We start from the raw sequence: 24871 nt of genomic DNA on the forward strand, positions 1-24871 counted from the left end.
CCATAGTACGGTGATAGAGGAAATGCTTCACCAAACCTGAGCGTCTGCTCACCATGGAGGTGCGGCTCAAAACGGCGTCTGTTCTCCATGTTAGGAGCGGCTGATCACCGTCCTAGTGCCAGCGTGGGACTCTAAACAGAGCTGTGCACGATGGTCCCCCGGCGAGACAGGGGGTTGGGGCAGGCCCAACAAGCCGCCCTGGAAAAAAACAAAGTTGCAAATACCGAAGAAAGAAATACGGATCGGAACAATCGGCACAGACCTACGCGACGAAATAAGGACTACGATTGGAAACTCGGAACATGGAACTGCAAATCGCTCGGCTTCCCGGGTTGCGATAGGTTAATCTATGACGAACTTCAACCACGCAACTTCGAAGTCGTAGCACTGCAGGAACTTTGCTGGACGGGACAAAAGGTATGGAAAAGCGGGCATCGAGCGGCTACTTTCTACCAGAGCTGTGGCACCACCAACGAGCTGGGAACCGGCTTTGTAGTGCTGGGTAAGATGCGCCAACGCGTGATTGGTTGGCAGCCGATCAACGCGAGGATGTGCAAGTTGAGGATTAAGGGCCGTTTCTTCAACTACAGCATCATCAACGTGCACTGCCCACACGAAGGGAGACCCGACGACGAGAAAGAAGCGTTCTATGCGCAGCTGGAGCAGGTGTACGACGGCTGTTCGCAACGGGACGTCAAAATCGTCATCGGCGACATGAACGCTCAGGTAGGACGGGAGGCAATGTATAGACCGGCAATCGGGCCAAACAGCCTGCATGCCGTATCGAACGACAACGGCCAACGATGCGTGAACTTTGCAGCCTCCCGGGGTATGGTAGTTCGAACTACCTTTTTCCCCCGCAAGGATATCCACAAAGCCACCTGGAGATCACCTGACCAACACACAGAAAACCAAATCGATCACGTTCTAATCGACGGGAAATTCTTCTCCGACATTATCAACGTCCGCACGTACCGCAGTGCGAACATAGATTCGGACCACTACCTAGTTGCAGTATGCATGCGCTCAAAACTCTCGACGGTGCATAACACACGTCGAAGTCGAACGCCACGACCCAACATTGAGCAACTACGGGACACCGGAGTTGCCCAGGACTACGCGCAGCAGCTGGAAGTTGCACTACCCACGGAAGAGCAGCTTGGCGCAGCTTCTCTTGAAGATGGCTGGAGGGACATCCGTTCAGCCATAGGTAGTACTGCTGTAGCGGCACTAGGTACTGCAATCCCGGACCGAAGAAATGACTGGTTTGACGGCGAATGCAAACTGTTAGTAGAGGAGAAGAATGCAGCACGGGCGAGAATGCTGCAACACCGCACGAGATTGAATGTGGAGCGATACAGACAAGCGCGGAACAGACAAAACTCGGTTTTCCGAAGGAAGAAGCGTCAGCAGGAAGATCGAGATTGCGAGGCGATGGAAAATCTGTACCGCGTAAACGACACACGGAAGTTCTACGAGAAGCTAAATAGTTCGCGCAAAGGCTACGTGCCGCAAGCCGATATGTGCAAGGACTTGGACGGTAACCTTCTCACGAACGAGTGTGAGGTGATTGAGAGGTGGAAGCAGTACTATGACGAGCACCTCAACGGTGAAGCAGCAGAAAACGAAGGTGGCACGGCAACAGACCTTGGAGCACGCGCAGAAGACGACAGGCTACCGGCCCCTGATCTTCAAGAAGTTGAGGAGGAGATCGGTCGGCTGAAGAACAACAAAGCAACTGGTGTAGATCAACTACCAAGTGAGCTATTGAAATACGGTGGTGAAGCACTGGCTAGAGCGCTGCACTGGGTAATTGCCAAGATTTGGGAGGAGGAGATATTACCGGAGGAGTGGATGGAAGGTGTCGTATGCCCAATCTACAAAAAGGGCGACAAGTTGGATTGCTGCAACTACCGCGCGATCACACTGCTGAGCGCCGCCTACAAGGTACTCTCCCAAATTCTATGCCGCCGTCTGTCACCATATGCAAGAGAGTTCGTGGGGCAATACCAGGCGGGATTCATGGGTGCCCGCGCTACCACGGACCAAATTTTCGCGATTCGGCAGGTTCTGCAGAAATGCCGCGAATACAACGTGCCCACACATCATTTGTTCATCGATTTCAAATCCGCATACGACACAATCGATCGAGATCAGCTATGGCAGATTATGCACGAGTACAGATTTCCGGATAAACTGACGCGATTGGTCAAGGCGACGATGGATCGAGTGACGTGCGTTGTTCGAGTATCGGGGACACTCTCGAGTCCCTTTGAATCTCGAAGGGGGTTACGGCAGGGTGATGGACTTTCGTGTCTGCTGTTCAACATCGCGTTAGAAGGTGTGATCAGAAGAGCTGGGATAGACACGAGTGGCACGATATTCAGGAAGTCCATCCAGCTCCTTGGTTTCGCCGATGACATTGACATTATGGCACGGAACTTTGAGATGATGGCGGAAACGTACATCAGACTGAAGGCTGAAGCTAGACGGATTGGACTTGCCATCAACGCATCAAAGACAAAATATATGAAAGCAAGAGGTTCTAGGGAAGACAATGTTAGCCTCCCACCCCGAGTTCAGATTGACGGTGACGAAATCGAGGTGGTCGATGAGTTCGTGTATTTGGGCTCACTGGTGACCGCCGAAAATGATACCAGCAGAGAAATTCAAAGACGCATTATGGCAGGGAATCGTGCCTACTTTGGACTCCGGAGGACGCTCCGGTCGAATAAAATTCGCCGCCGCACGAAGTTGACTGTCTACAAGACGCTGATTAGACCGGTGGTCCTTTACGGCCACGAGACCTGGACTATGCTCGTGGAGGACCAACGCGCCCTTGGTGTTTTCGAACGGAAGGTGTTGCGTACCATCTACGGTGGAGTGCAGATGGATGACGGAACGTGGAGGAGGCGAATGAACCACGAATTGCACCAGCTGCTGGGAGAACCATCCATCGTCCACATTGCAAAAATTGGGCGACTACGGTGGGCTGGGCACGTCGTAAGAATGCCGCACGACGACCCAGTGAAAATGGTTCTAGAAAGCGACCCAACAGGAACAAGAAGAAGAGGCGCGCAGCGGGCAAGGTGGATCGACCAAGTAGAAGGTGACCTGCGGACCCTTCGCAGACTACGAGGCTGGCGAACTGTGGCCATGGATCGAGTAGAGTGGAGACGACTTCTTCGGACAGCAGAGGACAACAAGGCCTTAGCCTGATTGGTAAGTAAGTACATCGTCAGCTGGATGCGGAGGAAGTTAGTGTAAAAAGTCGAGTACTTCAAACCCTGCGTAAGTAATAAATTTGTTTATTTCTTTTTAGACTAATTCTAGACCGAAAAACTGTATTGTTTGCTTCTTTTGTAAGCAGCACGTTCCAGGTTATGTTGACGCCTTACAACGTCATGTCAACTACCATTTAAAGCAAAACCATTTTCGTGCTGATGTTATTCTATATAACTGCACATTTTCAAAATGCAAACTGAGCTATTCCCACTTTACTTCGTTGAAGCGACACATTCTTTATTCACATCCGCTTAAATTGAGTAAACAACCGTCAAACATTCCGTTTATTGACGACCCTTGTGCATCACCAAAAAAAAAGAGGTTAGGTTTTCCGACTTCTCTTGAGTTTTCTGAACCTCGGTTGGAACAAATGAACGTGCCGGATCAAATGAATCCTTGTGCAATATCAGTGGAAGCAATAATTAAAGTAGCCTCACTAGGAATTTGTCTACTTTTGACAGACGTCTCTTTGCCTTAAACGAAGGTCGAAGAAACTATAAAGCTCTGCGAAAACTTAATCTTACTGACAACGCAACACCTGCAGCAAGAAACAAGGCTGTATTTAAAAAGTATTAATATTGATACTAATTCTGACGGTGTGATGAATTTTCTTAACGTATTTCACCTTCCTGATTTATTCGCAAATGTGTCTACTCGAAACAAGCAAGCACAATATTTGGAGGAAATGGCCATTACTGTACCCAAACCAGAAGAAAAAATGCTTTCGTATCGTGAGGATGTTCGTCACGTCTATGGACATCATAAAGTAATACGCGTAAACGAAACGTTCTCTTACATACCTATTATCGATACATTGAAGTTAATTCTTAGAAACCCAGATAATCGAAGATTGCTGAAAGAAACTGAACATCATTATCCATCTCAGTCTTGGAGTACGACTAGTATTAAAGAGTAGAGCTCCTTTTGCTCAGGAGAAACATACAAAAACAGGGATTATTTCATGAAGTACCCTGATGCCATAAGATTATCCTTATACCAGGATGATGTAGAGCTTGGAAATGCATTAAGTTCTCGAGCAGGCATAAACAAAGTATCGTGCATCGATTTTAAAATCCAAAACTTTCCGGATAAGTACAACAGTTCTCCACGAAGTATATTTCCTGTTATTTTCTGCACTACGCTGGACGCAAAGCACCACGGATACAATAAAATAATGCAACCGTTGGTTTCTGATCTCAAAAAGTTAGAACAAGGCGTAACAGTGTACTATGGATCCGATAAGTACGTTATCAGAGCAGTTCTATCGGTATTCTGTGGTGATACACTTGCTGCACATGAAGTATTCAATTTACTTGGACCAGGAGCTAACTTGTTTTGCAGAATTTGCACTATTTCGCGCCCGCTCTATAAAGAAGACCCTCATAGAGAATTTACACTACGAACAAGACAATGGTATGAAAGTCAGATGAAGTTATTAGAAGAAGGACAAATCTCTCTATCAGAATGTGGTCTCAAAGCTGGTGGTTGTATTCTAAATGAATTAGAAAACTTCCATATCACTGAAAATTTTGCATTGGATGTCATGCATGATGCTGCTGAAGGCATTGTACCGTTAACAGTGCAATTGGTTCTAAGTACTTACACGAAGGACAAAAATGTTGAAATAGACGTTTTGTATATCAACTACCGTATCAAAAGTTTTGCGTACGGATATGTCGACAGGAAGAACAAACCCTCTGCTAACTTTACGGAAGAAATGCTGAAAAAGCCAAGTGCTTACAAAATGAAGCAAACTGCAACACAAAACCTTCTGTTGCTTAGAGCATTTCCATTCTTGTTCGGACACAAAATCCCTAGTGATTGCCAGTATATATTGATGATTGGCCATTTGATTAATATTACGCGAATCCTCATGTCTCCAATAATCTCTGATCATCTATTAACTGAACTTGAAGAGCATGTCAGACTTTACCAACAATTTTTCTATGCAAATTTCAACAAACGGATTAATAAAAGTCATCACTTGGAGCATTATGTGCATTGTATCAAGCAAAGTGGCAATATGAAATAGTTCAGTTGCTTTACTTTTGAGCAGAAAAATAAGTCGTTTAAAAACCAATCAGCCACATGCCGTAACTTCAAGAACATTTGCAAAAGTTTGGCCAAACGACAGAGCTTTAATATGGTTATCAATTTACTTGATAATCCATTTACTGACAAAATTGTATACAGGACCGGAAACCTAATGCTACCTAAAAACAGCAAAAGCAGACATTTTTTGCAAGGAAACGATGAACCCGTGTTTGTCCCAAAAAGCGTTACAATCAATGGGATAGAATTTCCACCTAATTTAGCAGTTGCTTGTAAAAAACCTAGCATGGATCTGTTTCCTCTATTCGTCGTAATTAAAAAAATAGTTGTAGTCGACAACAAAATTAATTTTTTGGTGCAGGAATGCAATACGACAGACTACAGTGAATTCTTTCAAGCTTACGAAGTTGAAATTAATGAAAGGGAGCAATTTGTCAATACTGATGAAATTCATAACCACTCCACCTTCACCTTTTGGATGCCGTACAACAGTAAAAATAAGTACATTTCTAGGCGCTTCTACCGCCGAGATAACTGAAAGAATTAGTGTAAACACTGTGTTATTATTCATTACAGGAATATTATTATACCTATAATTCACTTTCAGATGATGAAGAAATCACCAGCCTTGCACTATTTATGTCGCTAGATGACACCGACTTCACCCGGCTGAAAATAAAAATTAGAATAATAAAAACAATACTGAGAATACAAATGCACTTAACCTCGAGCCAGCAGATAATTGAAGAGGAATACCTTGAAACAGCAGAAGAAACAGAGGAAATCGGTGCAGCAGAACAACAAGCAAGCGAAGAATCGATCCACCTCGCTAGCCGCTCGAGCCAGATAAATCCGTATGAAGGAATGACGTTGGAGCATGTAAGTTGCAAAAAAACAACTGCTAATAATCCACTCCGTTTGACACACACCAGCAACATTAATCAACAGGTAGAAATATGACAGCTCCATGCACCATGTAAACATCACATTGAGCTGAATCTATAATATCAACAAGGGTAATAAAGTGTGGGAACCCAACGTTGAGTATAATCATAGTCACCTACTTTGGGTACTCCTAACTTACTTTTGGGTAGAAATCTAGTGGAAAATTCGAACGAATTGCACACAAGTATATCAAAACTATAGTTGAACTTGAATCCGGTTTACTTATTTATAGTGCCCAGATGAATGAAAAGAACATACTTTTGGGAACTTTTTCCTTACCGTGCAGACGGCCAATGAGAGTAATTCAAGCTGAACATTGCATTAGGTCCTAAGTAACATTGATCGATTCTCTTCGTCGACTTTTTCGTTCGTTAATAACTTGAGCATATAACCGTTTCTTGTTGTGTTTGTCGTATTAGATGCTAGATAAAAGCTTCTTTTGTCGATCTGTGTGTTGAAAATACCTGGGAATGTCTTTACATGGCCGTAAGGCTAAAAAGAGAAAGTCAACGAAGAGAATCTGTCAATTTTACTTTGGACCTAATGCAATGTTCAGCTTGAATTCAGTAACTGAGTCGAATTCAACTCAAAATAACAAAAAGTGACACTGACGAATTTACGAAGAAAATCGATCAATGCAGACAGAGCTAATGAAATCTCACGTCACCTTTCAAAAATACCAATCTACATTGATTGATTATCTTTACCGACTCTCTCTTTCGTTAATAACTTAGCTTCAAAAACATGTTCGGCTGTTCTTATCCTCCAATATACTTAAAAATACTTTCTTTTAACATGCTATGTTGAAAAATTAGTTCAAAATATCAATGCAGTCAAGTTATTAACGAAAGAAAAAGTCGATGAAGAAAATCGATCAATGTAGATTGGCCTATTTGAAAAGTGACGCGAGGTTTCATTAATTCTAGATCAACAATAGAAAAGGGTCCATCAGCATTTGTAACAGTGATGGAAAAGTTCACAAAAAATCACTATGACTCGCGAACTTTTCCCTTGGAGAACTTCGTGAAATATCGCGAACTTTTCCAACACTGATTTGTAAACAAACCGTTCCAAAGACCTTTACTCACAAAGTGAAGGCCACCCACGCAAACCAACACTATCATCGGAAACTTCTACTTATACGATGATGGTGTTGGTTTGTGTGGGCGGCCTTCGATTTGTGAGGAATGGGCTTTGGAACGGTTTGTTTATAAATGCTGATGGGCCCTTTTCTATTGTTGATCCAGAATTCCTGTTTGCATCGATCGATTCTCTTATACGGCCGATTTCTTCGCCTCCGCTTAAGCATTAAACCAGGTTTAATTATATGGGTAAACCTGGTTTAAGATTTAAGCGGAGTTGAAGACATCGGCTATAATAGTCAATTCGACAGTGACACTTTTTGTAATTTTGAGTTTAATTCGGCTCAGTTACTGAGCTAGTCTCATTGGCCGTGTGCTGTTAGTTGTAATTCAAGCCGAACAATGCATTAGGTCCATACCATTGATCGATTCTCTTAATCGACTTTCTCTTGTATCGAACAGTGTTAAAAAAAAATAGCTTGAAATATACATGGCCATGGAGATGCAAACAGAAAATCGACGAAGAGAATCTGTCAATGTTATTTAAGACCTAATCTATTATTCGGGACGTTTTTTTTTATTTTTTTTTTCTATGGGATAATATTTTGATCATATTATTATATCAGCTCTCATATTTCTACTTGTGTTAAACAATGACAATATTGTTAAATTGTGTTGATAAACCCTGGTGCATACTCAATATTAACAGGGCAGCGGTATGTTAATATTATGTAAATAATGTTCTGAATTTTGCCAGGAGATCAACATCGATACCGTTCTATCAAAAACTAATAAAGGTCAGGAGCTGAAGGAAGCTTTGAAGGAAAACCGCAATCTTGATGACAAGATGATTAAACAGATAACCCACTTGCTATGTGATTTCCTAACATCGATTAACGGAGTGTAGGTTTTGAAATAGTTCGAAAATAAGTTTGAATTCTTTTTCATATTCTACTTTTGTATTTCAGCCGTGCTACCACATTCCACAAAAACCTTTTGGCCAAATCTCTAGTGCAGTCGTATCCGATGTTGGCATCAAAAGTTTTCGATATTCCTCAAGTACGAATTTAACCTGCACCAAAAACAAGGAGTGATCCCTCTAACAGGATATTAACTACACAAATTCTCCATTATTATATGTTTAGGCCTTATGGTTTTATGTCGATGGTCGGGGGCCAGGACGACACGCTGGAAAAATCCATTATCATTTGGAACACCTCGCTAAACAATCTGGCCAAAGAGTTATCAACAGAAAATCGGCACCGAAAGAGGAATCGTGTGAAACAAGCGAGCATCAGCCACTAGGTGAGATCGAACTGATAACTTTGGTAGGTTATATTAATTATATGTTATTGGTGTATTTTATAATTTGTTTTATTTACCAGATCGAGGAATTGAAATTTGTCGTTCCGACCGAGGACAATAAAACTCGGATTGCATATTTATGGGATTCAACATTTGACTACCGCTGCCAGTATCGTGCGAATAAGGATGTTTTTTCGTTTCTGGAAGAATTTCCTGTTGCCTCGGCGTTTGATGGCGAGCTGGTATTCAATGTTTAATGCTCTGTACAAACTCTCTGAATGAATTTTCAACCATATTTTTCTTATCCAGATTGATTACGACTTCAAGAAAATGAAGAAAAACACGGTGGACTTCACCGATAACTGGAAGCATTGGTAGGAAAAAGTTTTGCAAGGACATCGCCACCTATTCAGAGATATAAGTAATGGTTCGTATAACATTCATTCACTAATAATTCATCAACTAGATTTGCATGTGTTGTGGTTTGTTTAGATTTTGTACGTGCATTGGCAATAATCCGTGCCAAAAATCCAACACGAGGCTCAAAGCGCTTGCGTGATGAGGAGTCAGCGAAGGAGAATCCGCTTAAAGGAATTATCGATTGGGTTAGCGTAAGTTGTTCAATTTTATAAAAAGAGAAATGTCAATTAAAAAGAACAATATGTTAATATTATAATATTTATATGTTACATAATCTGTTCAACGCAAATTCGTCAGATACGCACTGCGCTATCTTCCATGGAGTGACCCGCTGAATTTACCACCGTATGCTGACCGCTGTCGTTTACTGGGTTTGGATACTCTTGCTAAGCAACGAAACGTATCGCAGGTCGTCTTCGTTGCTAAAGTTTTACTCGCAGAATATGATGTTCCTGAGTTACTGGCCAAAATTAATCTGTATGCTCCTGCCCGAACACTCCGTCCGAGAACCTTGCTACATGAAGTAGAACATGCAACCAACTATGCTGCAAACAGTTCCTTTGTCGCCATGATTCATCAATTCAACGAAGCCTCTGACCTATTTGACTTTGACATCAATGCCTCAATGTTTCGTCATCGTTTGCTGTTGGCCAATTTTTAATTTTTAATGAGTGACTACATTTAGATTTAAGTGTTTCATTGAGACTATCAAGTCAGATGGACTATAATAATAATAAATAAATAATATTTTGTTGGTAGAAGCCACATCAATGCCATACTAGCTTATAAGTTACTAAAACAATCTTATAAGAATTACTGTTTTTTAACATTTTTAATTATGGTACACAGGTACACGACGCAATTCTCATCCACCCCATCACTCCTACTTTGATTGTGCGCGGCGTTTGGAAAGCTGTGTCAGAGTTTCGACGTGTTTGCCGTAGATTGCGTGCCCAGCGACAAGCAGTTCTTTCTTTTCTTCAAGGCGGCTGTTTTCGCTGTCAGTAAAATCGGAACTACTGGGGAAAAATTTGTGCGTTCTCTAGGGTAAAAATCAGTTGGTTCAGTAGAATTAATCAGTATCTCAGCAAATTTCCTACAAGTTTTTTTTGATAGAAAAAATCGCAATTATTTAGAGATAAAAGAGTATGGTCGATTACCTTTTTGTGAAATCAAAATGTAGAGTAAAAATCTAGCGTGTTAGTCAAAGAAATGATTTATTGTCACAGAAGAATACGATTGTAAACAAAAATACGTTTGAATAAATAGAAACAATGGTTAAGTTTTATTATATTTCTTTTCATTGAATACCAAAATTACAAAAACATAAAAAATACCGAGAAACCGCAAAAAAAACTACCGAATTGCAGTAAACATTTTTGCCGAAAAGCAGTAAAATATTTTACCAAAGAAATCGGCAAATTATGACAGCTGGGACAAATTTTGTTCTGCCGATCTCACGGCATTCAAATGGTTTACCGAGATGTTTGCCGAGAGCTCGGCTGTTGGATTCTCGGCAGTCTTTTTTGCCGGGTTCGGCAAAAAAATCTAAGTGTGTAGGCCATCATTAGAGCCATTTCTCATTTAAAATACTTTTAAATTTTCTAGATGTTCATATAATTTTTACTGAGTTCCAGACATTCTCTTAGAGCTTTTCTCAAGTTTCCGAAAATTCCCTGAAACTTCTTTAAGGTTACCGCCATTTTTTTGAAATTTCTTTAACTGCCCTTTGATTCTGTGATCTGACTTGATGTTTTCGGAGTTTCCCTGAAGGTCTCTGTACTTCCCTGAAATACTTGGCACGTCATAAGGGTTCTCGATTTGTTTTTCTTCAGCTAATATACCTTTAAGCTACTCCAGAAGTCTGAACTAAAGTAACAGGAACCACATGTCCATATGTTCAGAATGTAAACTTCCCTTATGTTCCGCAGTTTGCTGCAATTTGCAATATCTTGATCTTCTTCATGGAATACTTAAATTAATAAAGTGTTAAATTTCAACATTTAATGAAGTTTATTGTAAAGCTGTTTCTTTAAAACTGATTGTCATGTATTAAAAAAAACCTTGATTAATAAATAACTATAAACACAGCAATTATTCGTTAAAATTCTGGAAAACCTGGAAAAATCAGGGAATTTTATTGATACTAGATAGAGAAAGACGATTTTACATAAAAAAAAACTGAACTAATATTTTTAAAAAAACAAAAACGTATCGAAAAAAATATATATTGTTGGGGCGGTAAATTTCCGGGGAAGATTACCGCTTCGAAAAAAAATACGTCTCGATTTTTGTAAAAACATTGGAGGATTTTAATTTTTGATCCTATCAAAAATCTTAAAAAAAATCACATTTTTTCCAATGTCATGTGCAAAAAAATATCTTGTAAGTCATCATGGCTTAAAGTTGGACTCAAAAACCACAAAACATCGTCTTTTCGGTTTTGCTGAGAGTCTAATATTTTTTCATGATGAGATAGCAAAAATGTGTTTACATGTTATTTTTGTCAAGAATCTAAGGAAGAAATTTATTTTCTTGGATATTTGATATTATTTCCCAATATTTTTAGAAAAATAAAAACGTGTCGAATTTTTTTTTTATTTTCGGGGCGGTAAACTTCCCCGTAGAGGTGGTAAAATTTTGTTCACCAATTCGGAAGAAACAATGTTGTTAAACAATTCGAGAGTTCCCGTAATTTTAAGTTTGGGTCTAACTTTTCCGCTAAAACCCCAAATGCTGACAGGATCTTTGTTCTGAACGAGGGGGAAAGAATCCTCCGCACGGTCGTCAACGTGGATCACCCCCTGTGATTTGTTTGGAGATAGAAGTTGACAACTTCCAAACATAAAAATCAACAACCGGATTACAGACAACTTCAAAGAAGGAGATAGCTCCGAGGCTCTGAGAAGGTCGGTTGCAGAGCTAACTTGCGGTATATACTCCAACTACAACCACCGCTACACGCTGCCCAGTCCCTTGTCACTAAGTATGGACCGTGAAGCCATCAAGATCGTAAATGGGAATGCTTGCTACTTGAAGAGCAAAAATATCGAGTTTGTTGACCTTCACAACGAACGGCACATTGACATAGCCGTCATCACCGAGACTCACTTGAAGCCCGAGCTGAACGTCTTCCTTCCCGATTTTCGGCTCGTAAGGCTTGACCGCACCAGCTCCGGGGAGGAGGAGTGGTCATCGCTGCGCGACGGAACATCAGCTACCGGCTACCACCAAGCTTCCAGCTGAAAATTATCGAAGCCATCTGTAACCGTTTAGTTACAATGTCCTAGGTTTTAATTTGTGCATGTTGTTTTAGGAAACTGTAGTGTTTGTTTAGTGTCAGTGTTGGGTTAGTAGGATTAGTAGGATTGTAGGTAAAATTGCTGTTATTGAAAAATGTATAAATTTGTCTTAGTAGGTAGTTTGAAAATGATATTTGTTAATAAGCTTAATTGGATGTAGCAGGATCGAAAGGGTGTTATAATCAACTGTGGTAGAAAAACTCTATAGGCGAAGGAGATGATATGGATGGGTGGTGATAAGCTACAAGGAAGGAAAATGGAGGAAATAATAAGGAACGAATTGAAAACTGGATTGGAAAAGGAGGGCTTTTGATAGCTGGGATGGTCAACCATTGCCCAGAAGTAAACCGGCGTTTGTGCCTAGAAGACGTGAGTGGAATGAAAAAGTGAACCAAAGTGCAGAGAACGACCTTTTTATGTTCCTGGTGTTCATTCAGGTAACTGAATTTGACCAAAAATGATTTTGGCTTGGTTTAAAACAACCATTTGTCCTTTAGGACCTTTTGTTTGGTATTCCACGGAGATCCTCACGATCGGCACTTTTCGACCAAGTCAGTCTCAACTGTCTTGGTCTAAATGTCAAGGACCTTCAACTCTCCGGCTTAATAATTGCCAGAAAGGAGAGCATCCTCGGACTCGGTAGTCCTAACTGTTAAGGAGGAAGACCCTTCTCGGCTCGACCAAGGTGGCCTTGTCACGGTCAGCTGATGTTCGCCAACGAAGGGAGACGCCGTTGACACCGAAAAGGCTACTTCAGTAGCTGCACAGGGATTGCTATATTCCCTGGTTGCGAACCGCCATCGCAACGCGCAAACCCAAGCCTCAAACCCGCCATTGTAGTGACCACAGCTCCAGTCACCAAGCGCCATCTTCCAGACCAGCTTAAGACACCGATCCGCCATTGTCAACGGAGTGATTAAGCCACGGATCGCCATCGCGGTCAAACAACAGCTGCCCAACATAATCACCGCCATCGTCCAGCAAACACCACCGGTACGTACCAAGGAAGCAGAAACCCACAGAACACAACCCATAATAGCCCAATAAAACCATCCGCACCATAGTTCCATTTTAATAAACTTTTAGACTTTTTCCACCCACACTTTAGCTTCCAATTAATTTCACAATCACGTAAGAAATCTCACAGTTTCTGCACAGTTTGTTCCGCGTACCCCTCCAAATTACCAAGTAGCATGCCGGCCCTGTGACACAGTTCAGGGGTCTCATGCTACTGAGCTAGATATCCGGGAGTCTTGGTTGAGCCACATAGGGTGAGTCTCATCTAGTCTCACATCGGAGTTGAGGTGAGCACATTGCTTGGTCCAATCACCATCATCGCGGTCTACTGCCCCAAGCAAACCAACATTAGGGACGGCTCGGCCGCAGACTTCCGAAGAGACATCATCAAGCTAACACAACCGACAAACCGACATGACACTTAATTTTGACTTATGTCCGAAAATCGTAAACGGCCGATTTAAATGTGCAGTGATTCGAATTGTCAAAACCATGGAATATTTTGATCTAGAAAAAAATAATTTGGCCAGCATAGATCAGACACGAACCAATTCATAACTTATGCATGGGGGTTCATGGCTTAGCCTAAACATTTCCCGCGAACATGGAGCCAGATGTCAGTAGTGTGCTTTGGGGTCAGAAATTTTATTGTTTTCGCTATGGTGATTCATGTCGGTTTGACGGTGCTAACACAAAATTTTGTCATCGCTAGCGACCTGAACGCCAAGCATCAAGCCTGGGGCAATAGTCGGCGAAATAAGAACGGCACAATATAATACAACGATCTGCAACAAGCCCACTACAACATCCTGTGTCCGGACACTCCCACCCGGTTGAGTCGAACCGGAGCTCATGCCACCATCGACATCTTCATCAGCAACATTGACGATAACATCTCCCAACCTATCGCCTATCAGGAACTGAGCTCGGACCACTATCCGGTGGTGGCCGAAGTAGGTTCCTTGGCCAATAGGTTTCAAGTTTCCCGGTGAAACTACCATCGTGTCAACTGGCAGCAGTATCAGCGCTGTGTGGACACAGAAATCGATTACGACGTCCTACCGGAGACGTTCGAAGAAGTCGATCAGTGTCTGCAAACCATTGGCGAGGCGATATCCCGTGCCAGGGACCAGCAACACTTACCAGCATCCAGACAGGTGAGTCATACTCTGAACCTTGACAGCCCAACCAGAGATCTTATCAGGCTCCGTAACGTAACACCATTCATAGGCAGTTCCAGCGTTCTGGGCTGTCCCACTTGAAGACCAATGTCAATAGGCTAACCAAAATTGTCAAAGCCAGGATGGTGGAACTCAGAAATAACGATTCGCTCTCTCCCAGATTGTGCAAAACCATTTTGGAAGATGACCAAAATTTTGAAAAATAAGTCGAGACCGATCCCTTTACTTTCCTCTGTTGACCAGAATTTGTACCCATCCCTACTCATAACCCCAGTTGAAAAGGCCAATGCTCTTGGCCAACATTTTGTGATTTCACGTAATCTTGGTCAAACCATGGTGAGCCCCCATGGGCCTGCCGTACTGGAGGCAATGACTATAGTCGCTCTCACCCCCGTAGTAGTGCATGATTATAGTAGAATATCGGCTGATGAGGTGATAGCAGCTATTAGAAGTACTAAAAACATGAAGGCGGGTATGGATGGTTTTGCCAACCTCGAGTTGAAAAACTTGAGTATTGACTTCTTCAACCATCTTACCGTTATCTTCAACAAATGTTTGGAGCTTGGCTACTTCCCTGTATGTTGGAAGTTAGCCAAAGTGATTCCAATACACAAGCCTGACAAAGACCCTACCAGTGCCAAACGCTATCGCCCCATCTTGTCCTCCATCTCGAAGCTATTCGAAAAATTGATACTCTGCCGTCTGCTGGTGTTTTCAAATGATAATAACATCTTTCTCAAAGAGCAATTCGGGTTAAGGAAAGGCCACTCTACCATCCACCAACTCGCACGGGTTACTAACATCATCCAGCGGAACAACTCCGTTTCCAATACATCTGTCATGGCATTGTTGGATGTCGAGAAGGCGTTCGACAATGTCTGGCATGATGGCCTAGTGTACAAGCTGCATCGATACAACTTTCCGATCTACCTCGTGAAGATCATCAAAAACTACTTGTCGGGCAGATCATTCCAGGTCTACTTGAACAATGTCCCCTTCTGATACGTTCAACATTGATGTAGGGGTCCCTCAGGGTAGCCTGCTTGGGCCTATTCTATTCAACATCTTCACGTCAGACGTTCCTCCCCTGCCGGATGGTGGTATCCGGTCAATGTTCACAGATGATACCTCCATCATCTATAAGGGTCGAGTGATCCGTGCTCTGGCGAGTAAACTACAATCAGGCCTGGATGTTTTGTCCGACTATTTTAAGAGCTGAAAGATTTGTATCAATGCAGCTAAAACAGAAACCATTCTGTTTCCACACTCGAATTCACCTCGGCTTGTCCGCCTGCTAACGTCAAGATCCATCTTGATAGCACTCCCATTGAATGGTCGAGTGAAGTAGTCTACCTTAGCCTCACCTTCGATAGCAAATTGCTATTCCGATCCCATGTGGACAAGACATCCACCAAGTGTAACAGGTAACTCTACCCTCTGATAAAGAGGAAGTCCACCCTGTCCCTCAAAAACAAGCTTGCTGTCCACAAGCAGATCATTCTGCCGGCTATTGAGTATGGTATGTCAATCTGGCAGAGTTGTGCTAAGTGCCACCACCTAAAGCTTCAGAGGATCCAAAACAAGATCCTCAGAATGATCCTTAACAGTCCACCGCCAACTCGTAATTCTGAGATTCACCACCTGGCCGGTCTTCAAACACTCGAGGAGCGACATCCACGCTGGAAAGGTTCAGAGTCGCCTGTCTGCAATCAAACCACCAGATCATTCGTGATTTGGCAATCTAGTTTAAGTAGCTAGGCAGTTTCCTGTGCTCAAGTAGGTAGGTTATCAATTTTTTTAATTCAAACCAAAACAGTCCCGTAAAGGGTATTCTGTAAATTATCGCTAAACGCAATCATATCATTAGAATAACCAATTAACTAGGACAAAGATGAAGAGCCAAAGGCTAATCAATTGAAATGTTAAACCAAATATTGAAACATAAAAAGAACAGAAAATAATCGTAAATTTTACTACTACTCGATCTGTCAAAACAACATTTTCATGATATCGACACTGAGCGTTCACAAGCGTAAATTTCTCGTAGCTCAAAGTCAATACATGTAAGCCACCAATTCTATCGGATGTGGAGACTCTCCCACTACATAATCATCACTTGGGTGGTTTTCCCTTCTCGAGAAATTCACGGAAAAAGTCATTGTTTACGTTTGCAACATTGGCTCTTATGAAATGCTATGGTTGCATATTCAGTAAGCATTGACGTTGTCGATGACTCTGCAACTTTTTTTTATCCCAAATCTGTACATGATATCTAGCGAGCTTTGTCTTGTCTCTTCACTCAACCATGGTATCAGTGAGACCCCATCTCTTCACGCAAGACATAACAGGATCTTATGAAATTTTCATAGGAGTGAAAGGGTAAGGAAATTTCCACCATGTTTCATGCATAGACGTTTGCTGAGGGGGATTTACTAGAGGAGTAAAGAGTTACAGAGTGGCCGAAAAGGCCATTTGCAAGATTCAAGGTAATGCGTCTATTATTTTTTCGACTAGCTCTACAGGGGGCTTATCAAAGGAGTATTTTCAAATCTGTCAGAAGCCATTCAAGAGCGTTATTAACCAGTAATATTGTTCACTGTGTTTTTAGTAAGACTACTTAGGGGCTGTTCATAAAATACGTAGACAGTTGGGAGCGATGGTGGTTGGGAATTATCCACGACCCATACAAATAAAAAAAATGTATTAACAATTGTCTTCTCAGGGGTAGGGGGGTCGAGAATCCCAAAAAACTGTATACGTAGTTAATGAACAGCCCCTTATGAACGTTATGATTTCAGCACGAACTGTTCTGTTGATGAATATTAACGATTACCTCTAAAAAAAGCTTGATTTTTTTCTAAAAAAAAAGCTAGAAATAAAACTAGGGTAAGTATGCCAGTTTAAGGCCCCAGTGGTTCTCAAATTGGTCCTTTCTTAAATATCCCCATTTTACTTTTTTTTTTATACAATGTTCGAACATATCTTTTGTCATAAATCAAGGCAAATAAAACCATGAAATTTTATTTTAAATTTTATTATAAATTTTATTTTAAATTTTATTTTAAATGTTATTTAAGCCCTGAGGTCAAAAGAGGTTGAGAAACATATGGAGGGTTGAATCATTGGGTACTACAAGTGTCGAAGCGTTCGGTTTGGTTTATCGATGATCACCCCAAAACACTGCATATTTTCCGCCTAAACTGGACCACTTGTTCCAAAATGTTGCTGCTTCACTCTGGACTTCAAAATGTGTGCTGTAAACTTCTAATTTGCACGGCCATATTTTTTATTCTACGAATCCAATTGAAATCAAAGGTCGATGCAATTGGTTCCAAACAATTTGAAAAAGATTAACGAAAAAAAATGGTACATACATTCTTCTTCTAAGTTTCAAGTATTCGCGAGGAGTTTCCCCACTTTTTTGCCACTACTGTTCAGAAGTGCTACAAAGTCATAGAATTATAAACCACTCTATTATTATTTTAATAGAATTGACTGACCCCATTGTACAGCTGGTATAATCAATTTGACAGATCGATGTCTTTCTATACCTCTTGAAATCATTGAAATGGGGTCGATCGAGTTCCACATATGTTATGTGAGAAGAGTCACAGAAATAGTACCGAAGATCATTATGTCTCAAGTGAATTTCAAATGATTTTTGTATTTTTGATTTCTGTTTTTGACGTTGAACAATAAGTTTGTCACTACTTTCAGATTAAAGTACTTAAGGCTACATTATTTTCATCAGTTTATCGGTGTTTTGGTAGGATTACCAAATAAACAAACACTTTCAGAGGAAGTCTAAAGCTACTTCTGGTAGAACTCAAAAGAAAATGACAGTGGAAGCTGAAAGAGCTTTTCGGAGAAAACGGATGCTAGAAGAAACCTTGTCCGCTCACGGACACTGAAAATGCTGAACACCTACTGTGTAACAGTGTTGCTGCTCTCGAGCTGGATTAGTTGGTCTAATCGCTCCAGCGACTACGCATCCGAGACGAGTCTCCTGGAGGATTGGCAGGTTTTCAGTAATTGTGATTTGTCCTGGCATCAACAGTTTAAAGAATAGTTCAATGCCAATGAGCAAATCTACTTCTCCAGTGATGTGGAACGTAGGATCAGCAAGGGGAATTCCAGACGGTAGATTCCATGCCTTGATGTCGATGTGAACGGACGGAATGAGTTCAGTGACTCGATCGGTAACGAGACTCTCTAACTGCTCATGGAATGTTGAGCACCGAGAACGGATTTGAAGTTTCACCACTTCAGATATGGATGATCTTTGATCATTTGCTCCAACAACCTCAACTTTCGTTGCAAGTCGGGGAAGATTCAAGGAGTTGACAAAACGACGAGAAACTAGATGTGCCTGGGAACCACTATCGAGGAAAACACGACACGGCTGCAGTTTCCCATCGGCATCCAAATCATGAACCATCGCTGTCATTAACAGGCTGTTGTTCACAGGTGGATGATGATTCTTAGAACAAGTGGAATAGATTGCACTTGTGAACTGTATTGGGTAAGTATTAGGGAGGGATTCGCTATCTGACTCATTGGATTCGGTGTTCAGGTTAGTAACGATCGATTATTCAGAGTGGAGAAGGGTGTGGTGTCGACCTTAACATAAGAGCCAGTTGGACAAGGATCTACACGCACTACTTCTGTGGCCTTTCCGCAAACAGTTAAAACAAAGCTTTAGCTCTCTTACCTTCGCTTGACGATCTAGAACGGAAATCGCTCGGAAGGCTTCGCATCTGAAGTTTGGGTGGCCTCCGTTGCCACACACATCGCAGGTCGGTTCCGCTTTCTCTGTGACAGCGCAGGACTTCAGTATGCTTGTAGAGTTCTTGGCAGGAAATGATGGCTTCGACACGGATGGCTTCATCGACGAATATTCACACCACTCCAGGATTGAGCAGCGCTTCTTCAGAAAATCCATCGTTGCTTGGTAGGTTGGTGTTTCCTTGTGAGGTACCGTTGCTTCCCACTCCATTCGAGTTTTGTTGTCCAATGATGTCACCGCAAGATTCACGACGAAAAGTTCAGACATTCCGGTCATCCTTTCGTACATCAGGGTTAGTCCATCGATGTGACGTGACACATCATCGATCAATTCACGGAGGTCCTTGGAACTTTCTCTGGTCATCTTCTTTAGGTATAGCATACCCAGGATGTGAGTATCTACGATTAGGCGCTTGTCCTCAAAACGCTCTTCAAGCAGGTTCCATGCACGGGTGTAGTTGTTTTCGTTCAGATTACAGGTATCGATAACCCCTGCGGCATTGCCAATCAACGCTTTGTCGAGATGGTAAAGCTTGATGGCGTTGGAGTCGGTTGACGTTCGCATCACGTCGAGAAACATGGCCTTGAATCGTGGCCAGTTCTCGGGTTTCCCATCGAAGGTCGGAATGGGAACCTTTAGTGGTTGCTGCTGCACGATAATACGGGGATACGCTGGGTTGTTCGGGTGGTATTTGCAGCGGTAGGAGCGGTCATCGATTGTATATAAGCGATTCGACCAGAACACACGCTCCGTTGTATTGGGCTTCGAAAATGATGATCGACGAGCTTCTCGGCGGGTGTCAGCACTACGACTTGACGATGTAATTCGCAGTATTCTTGATAGTGGCTCTCCAAATTACGTTCTTGTACTTTCAGCTGGACCAAATCCAATTGCACGGCTGTGGCTCAAGACGCTTCATCCACGGCTTTGAGGATGCGGGTAACTTTTGCTTTTGACTACCCACGCAGGTGTACAAGCGTTTTTAGATCGGCCATCATTTCCTTTTGGTCGATCTTCTTAGGTGTGTACTGAATCGGTATCAGGCACGACGGTAACAGGAACGAACACGTTTCACCACTCGGACACGACGTAGCAAGTTCGCCTACGTTTTCTTTTGTACACGCGACGGCGTAGCTTTTACTAGCTATCACTCACGGGTACCGTAGGTAGGTACTGTACTTTCGAAGAAACAAAATACTCTCCTTTCTGCACTGAGGCAAATAGACCTAAGAACTTCATAAGGTTCGACTTATGAACAACATACATGAGTTTCATAAGCGTGACTTCCCGTAAAAAAAAGTAGAAGGGTCTGTGGCTAGGGGCACGAACGGAAGCTTGACGTAGGACCACTAGTGGACATCAATTATCTTTACTCTTTCCGTTTTTTATTTGTAAGCGTATCAAATTTGTAGTATTTATTTCAAAGAGAAATTTGTTGAAGTGAATCCAAGGGACTGTCAACTTGAGTATTTTCGATTCATCTACCCGACTTTAAAAGGTGTATTTTGAATTTTTGGTATTAAAGTGTATTCAATTCACCCCTCACAGGATTTCCTTCCGAATTATATGAATGGGGCGGGGCGGAAAGTATCGTTTGTACAGAATATATAAAAAAAGGAGGGAGTTCGAGAGATTGAACTCGTGAGAGCTAATTTTCTCACAAATTTGATTTTATTGGCTTTCTGGGGACTGAATATACACCCAAAGCGAATTATTCCCACTTCTCTCAAATTCTACATGGATTTTTAACACTTCCTACCAGCGTGTTCTGGAAAATGGTCGGACGATGATTAATCTCACCAATACATTCGGGCCTACTATTCCACACCTTCTATAGAGACCAGGTTGAGCCTTGATAGCTAGCTGCTTGCGGGAACTGATGTCCTTGACAAATGTCCAAATAATACTCTTAACAAATTTATGGACCGTTTTGTAGTGATGGTTGAGTAATGCTGGGCTGAGCACGACGAGCTACTGATTCCGATCCTAGCCTAGCGGTGGGACTTCTTCCTTCTTCTCTATGGTTGCTCATATGAGCTCTGCAGCTCGCTGCTTGCAGGCAGCCTTTCGTTGTTGTTGTTGTTGTTGTTGAAAGCACTCCTACTGCTGCTGCTGCTGCTGCTGGACTGGGCACCGTTCAGTGGGACCGCATCGAATTTGATTTTTAAGTCTGTGTTAGGGAATGCGCTGATTTCAGACATTCGGTGATAATTGTGATCACCATTGCAATTGTTGGACATTTGGTATTTTTCAATAGTGACCTATTGGTAGATTGGTAGATAAATGTTCAATCGTTTGGCTTGTTAAGAATTAAAATCCATCTGCTATTGGTCGAAACCTGACCCCTTTCCGTAATGCTGTGCATTTTGGTTTTTTGAAATTTCGTGGATTCTATAGATCCTGTGGAGATCTATCTAGCCCTGATGTATGTGGTGGTAGAGGGAAAAATGTAAACTTTGCCGGAGACGATGTCTTAACACTCGAAAATATGAAATATGAATATGTGAACATTGTGAAATATGAAGTAAAACCAATCCTAGCTAGTTCTGCATGATTATTTCCTTTGATTTCATTTATTTGTAAAGTCGCCGGGAAATACCAGCTGGTTATTTTTTTTTTATGATAACTCCTTACTTGAAAACAGGCTGCTTTTTCATGGTATAAAGTGTGATAATTTAATAATCAATAAATTCATAAATTTTGGTAACATACAAAAAATTCTATAATACACATTAAATTTCATATGTAAGCGCCGATTGAAACAATCTTTTCAACGTCACTACAAGGGTGATTGATTAAACGAAAGAAACGAATCGTGCGGAATGAAATCCGAGGAAAAACTAATTGAACCAATATATTCAGGCCTACAATTCCACACCTTCTATAGACAGGTTGAGCCTTGATAGCTAGCTGCTTGTGGGAACTGATGACCTTGACCAATATCCAAATAATATTTTTTAACAAATTTTTGGTGGCTCCGTTTTGTAGTGATGGTTGTGTAATTCTGAGATGGGTGTTCAGCACGGATGAGGCTGTCGAGCTGTATGTCGTTTGGAGCGAGGGCGACACGCTTGGCATAGATGAACTCGCAGCGACTCACGAAGAGCTGCTGATTCCGATCCATAGCATAGCGGTGCAGCTTCTTCCTCTTTTGATGGTTGCTTATTTGGGCTCTGCAGCTCGCTGCTTGCAGGCAGCCTTTCGTTGTTACTGGAGAACAATTTTCAACGCCACACGCCAAAAGCACTGCTACTGCTGCTGCTAAGTTCGACGACCGAACACCACCACACAGTGGTGTGGTCGTTGAGAGCGTGTGGTTCTGAATATGGCGATGAGTGTGCAAAATATTACGCAATTCCATCCTCCCTATTCGCACGCGCCCAAGGATCGGAGGCGAATGCCACTTCGACTTGTTTCGTCTACTTACTACTCTCTGACGACTGTGCTTGGGAAGCAGCATATGCATGTAGGTGATTGGTGGATTTGTTAGTTAATTCGACGGTTTTGGACAACGCTGGACATTTACCAGTTTTTCAATAGTTTCTTGTTGAAAATCAACATTCGGATCGATGCGTAGCCATATTTCTGATCGATTGGTGATTAAATTATTGAAAATGGACCAGGGGCAGCTGAGTTATTAACGATCAAAATCTTTCTTAATTCGTTACATATTCCATTTTCGGTTTTCACAAAGTGTACCCCCATATAGAAATCAAAGACGTAGTCCTACGTCAAAAAGAACCGTAGAGGTACAATGAAATGTATTGTAACCATACAATAGAGTTTATTGTATTTACAATAAATCGTATTCTCCACAAAGATAAAACAACAATAAAATGTATTGTTTCCACAATAGAATCTATGGTGAATGGAGGAATATACAATAGAACAAGGGGGTTGTTATGTATCTTAACCATACGAAAAATCTCTTTTCCCCGAACAAACTTGAGCCATTTACCATTAATTGTATTGTTGTCCTATTGTTGAAAACTCTTACTAAATGGGACGTATTGTTAATCTTTTGTAACAACAATATGTTAAAATTTCGTGTACTATATATGCACAATAAGATCAATTGTTGGCAATAGATTTGCTTGTAATTGTATTTTATTTTATGGTAATTGTATGGTTATTTTTTTCCGGGGGGTTATGAATGATTTTCGGGTAACATGAGGTAGCTCTTATACGCCTTTAACCATTTCATTTTCCCAAGCGTTGAAAGACGAGTGGTGAAAACCACGGACCCCCTAGCCTCAACGTCAATTTTCCGGTTCCAGTCTGCTCCGATTTATTATTTTTTTGACAACATTATTTTTCATAAGGCATATCAATGAAATTCACATTCATTTCTTATGGCTAAAATTCATAAGTGTTTCTTATGGAATTCTTACGTTCTTTTGCCTGCGTGTGCAAAGCGACAAGGAAATTGATCATTTTGTCAAGCTTCTGCATTCATCTTCCATCAGATGTCACAGCTGTTTTTTGCGGTGACATCTATCGGAAACAAGACACAATCTGTTTTCCTATAATTGCTCACAGAGGACACTGCAGTGCAAAATATGTCTGGTACCTCTATATATGCATTTAGATTAATATTCGAAGTCCCTCCTTTTTTACACATTCTGCACACAAAATAGCTCACCCCTCACAGAATTTCCCGCCGAATTTTATGTATGGGGCGGGGCATAAAGTATCTTTTGCGCAGAGTATGTAAAAAAGGAGGGACTTCAAATGTTAAAGCAAATGCATATATAGAGGTACCAGACATGTTTTGTAGTGTCTCTGGTACTCTATTTTGTAATCTGTGAAAGGGAAATCGAGTGTCTACAAAATACATGGCATGTTGAGATATTGAGCTCGTGAGAGAGAATTTCTCTCTCAAGTTTGAATTTTTTTTTTGGCTCTCTGGGGACTGGTAGTAAAGCAGGTAAAATTGTATGGGGAAAAATAAATTTTATTTAATTGTAGCTTGTTTAGCATTAATTTCCGGGAAAAAAAACTGAACGTCAAAGCCCCTGACTAATTTCTTTAGGTTGTCGTTCACATTTTTTGACCTGAATATGCACCGAAAGCGAATTATTCCCACTTCTCTCAATTTCTATATGGGGATTTTTATCACTTCCTACCAGCGGAACAGCGCCATCTCTGTGGAAAATGGTCGAATAAAATGATTAATTCTAAAATAAACTCTGCGAGCTTTCGGGTGGCAGCAACAATAAATCCGATCGGCTGATCACAGCAACACATGGCAGGAACTTTTTGGCACGCTGTTGCGGTTACTGCAACGGGAAACGATGGAATCACTCGGATTCGGTAGGATAGGACCGACTTGTCCGCTTATCCGGCTCGAAGGACCAAAATGTCCACTCACGGACACTGACAATGGTGTGGGAAATCCTCGGCTCGGAGGATCCCAGCTGTACGGCTCTTCAAGGGGAATACCAAAGATATGGATGGGGTTTACGAAATGCTCGACTTGCAGGGATTATCCCATTG

At 41.7% G+C, this 24871-nt stretch overlaps 1 protein-coding gene and 1 pseudogene across 1 annotated transcript in view; one reads left to right on the forward strand and one right to left on the reverse strand.

The window, feature by feature from the left end:
- Positions 1 to 24871, reverse strand: part of kek6 (kekkon 6) — a 1119682-nt gene that overhangs the window by 510621 nt on the left and 584190 nt on the right. The window lies entirely within an intron of this gene.
- On the forward strand, positions 5997 to 13966 carry LOC135698859 (uncharacterized; annotated as a pseudogene).

Source organism: Ochlerotatus camptorhynchus, unplaced genomic scaffold, assembly GCF_037179485.1.
Source record: "Ochlerotatus camptorhynchus isolate MF236.1 unplaced genomic scaffold, CSIRO-AGI_Acam_v1.1 ptg000096l, whole genome shotgun sequence".
NCBI classification, from domain to species: Eukaryota; Metazoa; Arthropoda; class Insecta; order Diptera; family Culicidae; genus Ochlerotatus; species Ochlerotatus camptorhynchus.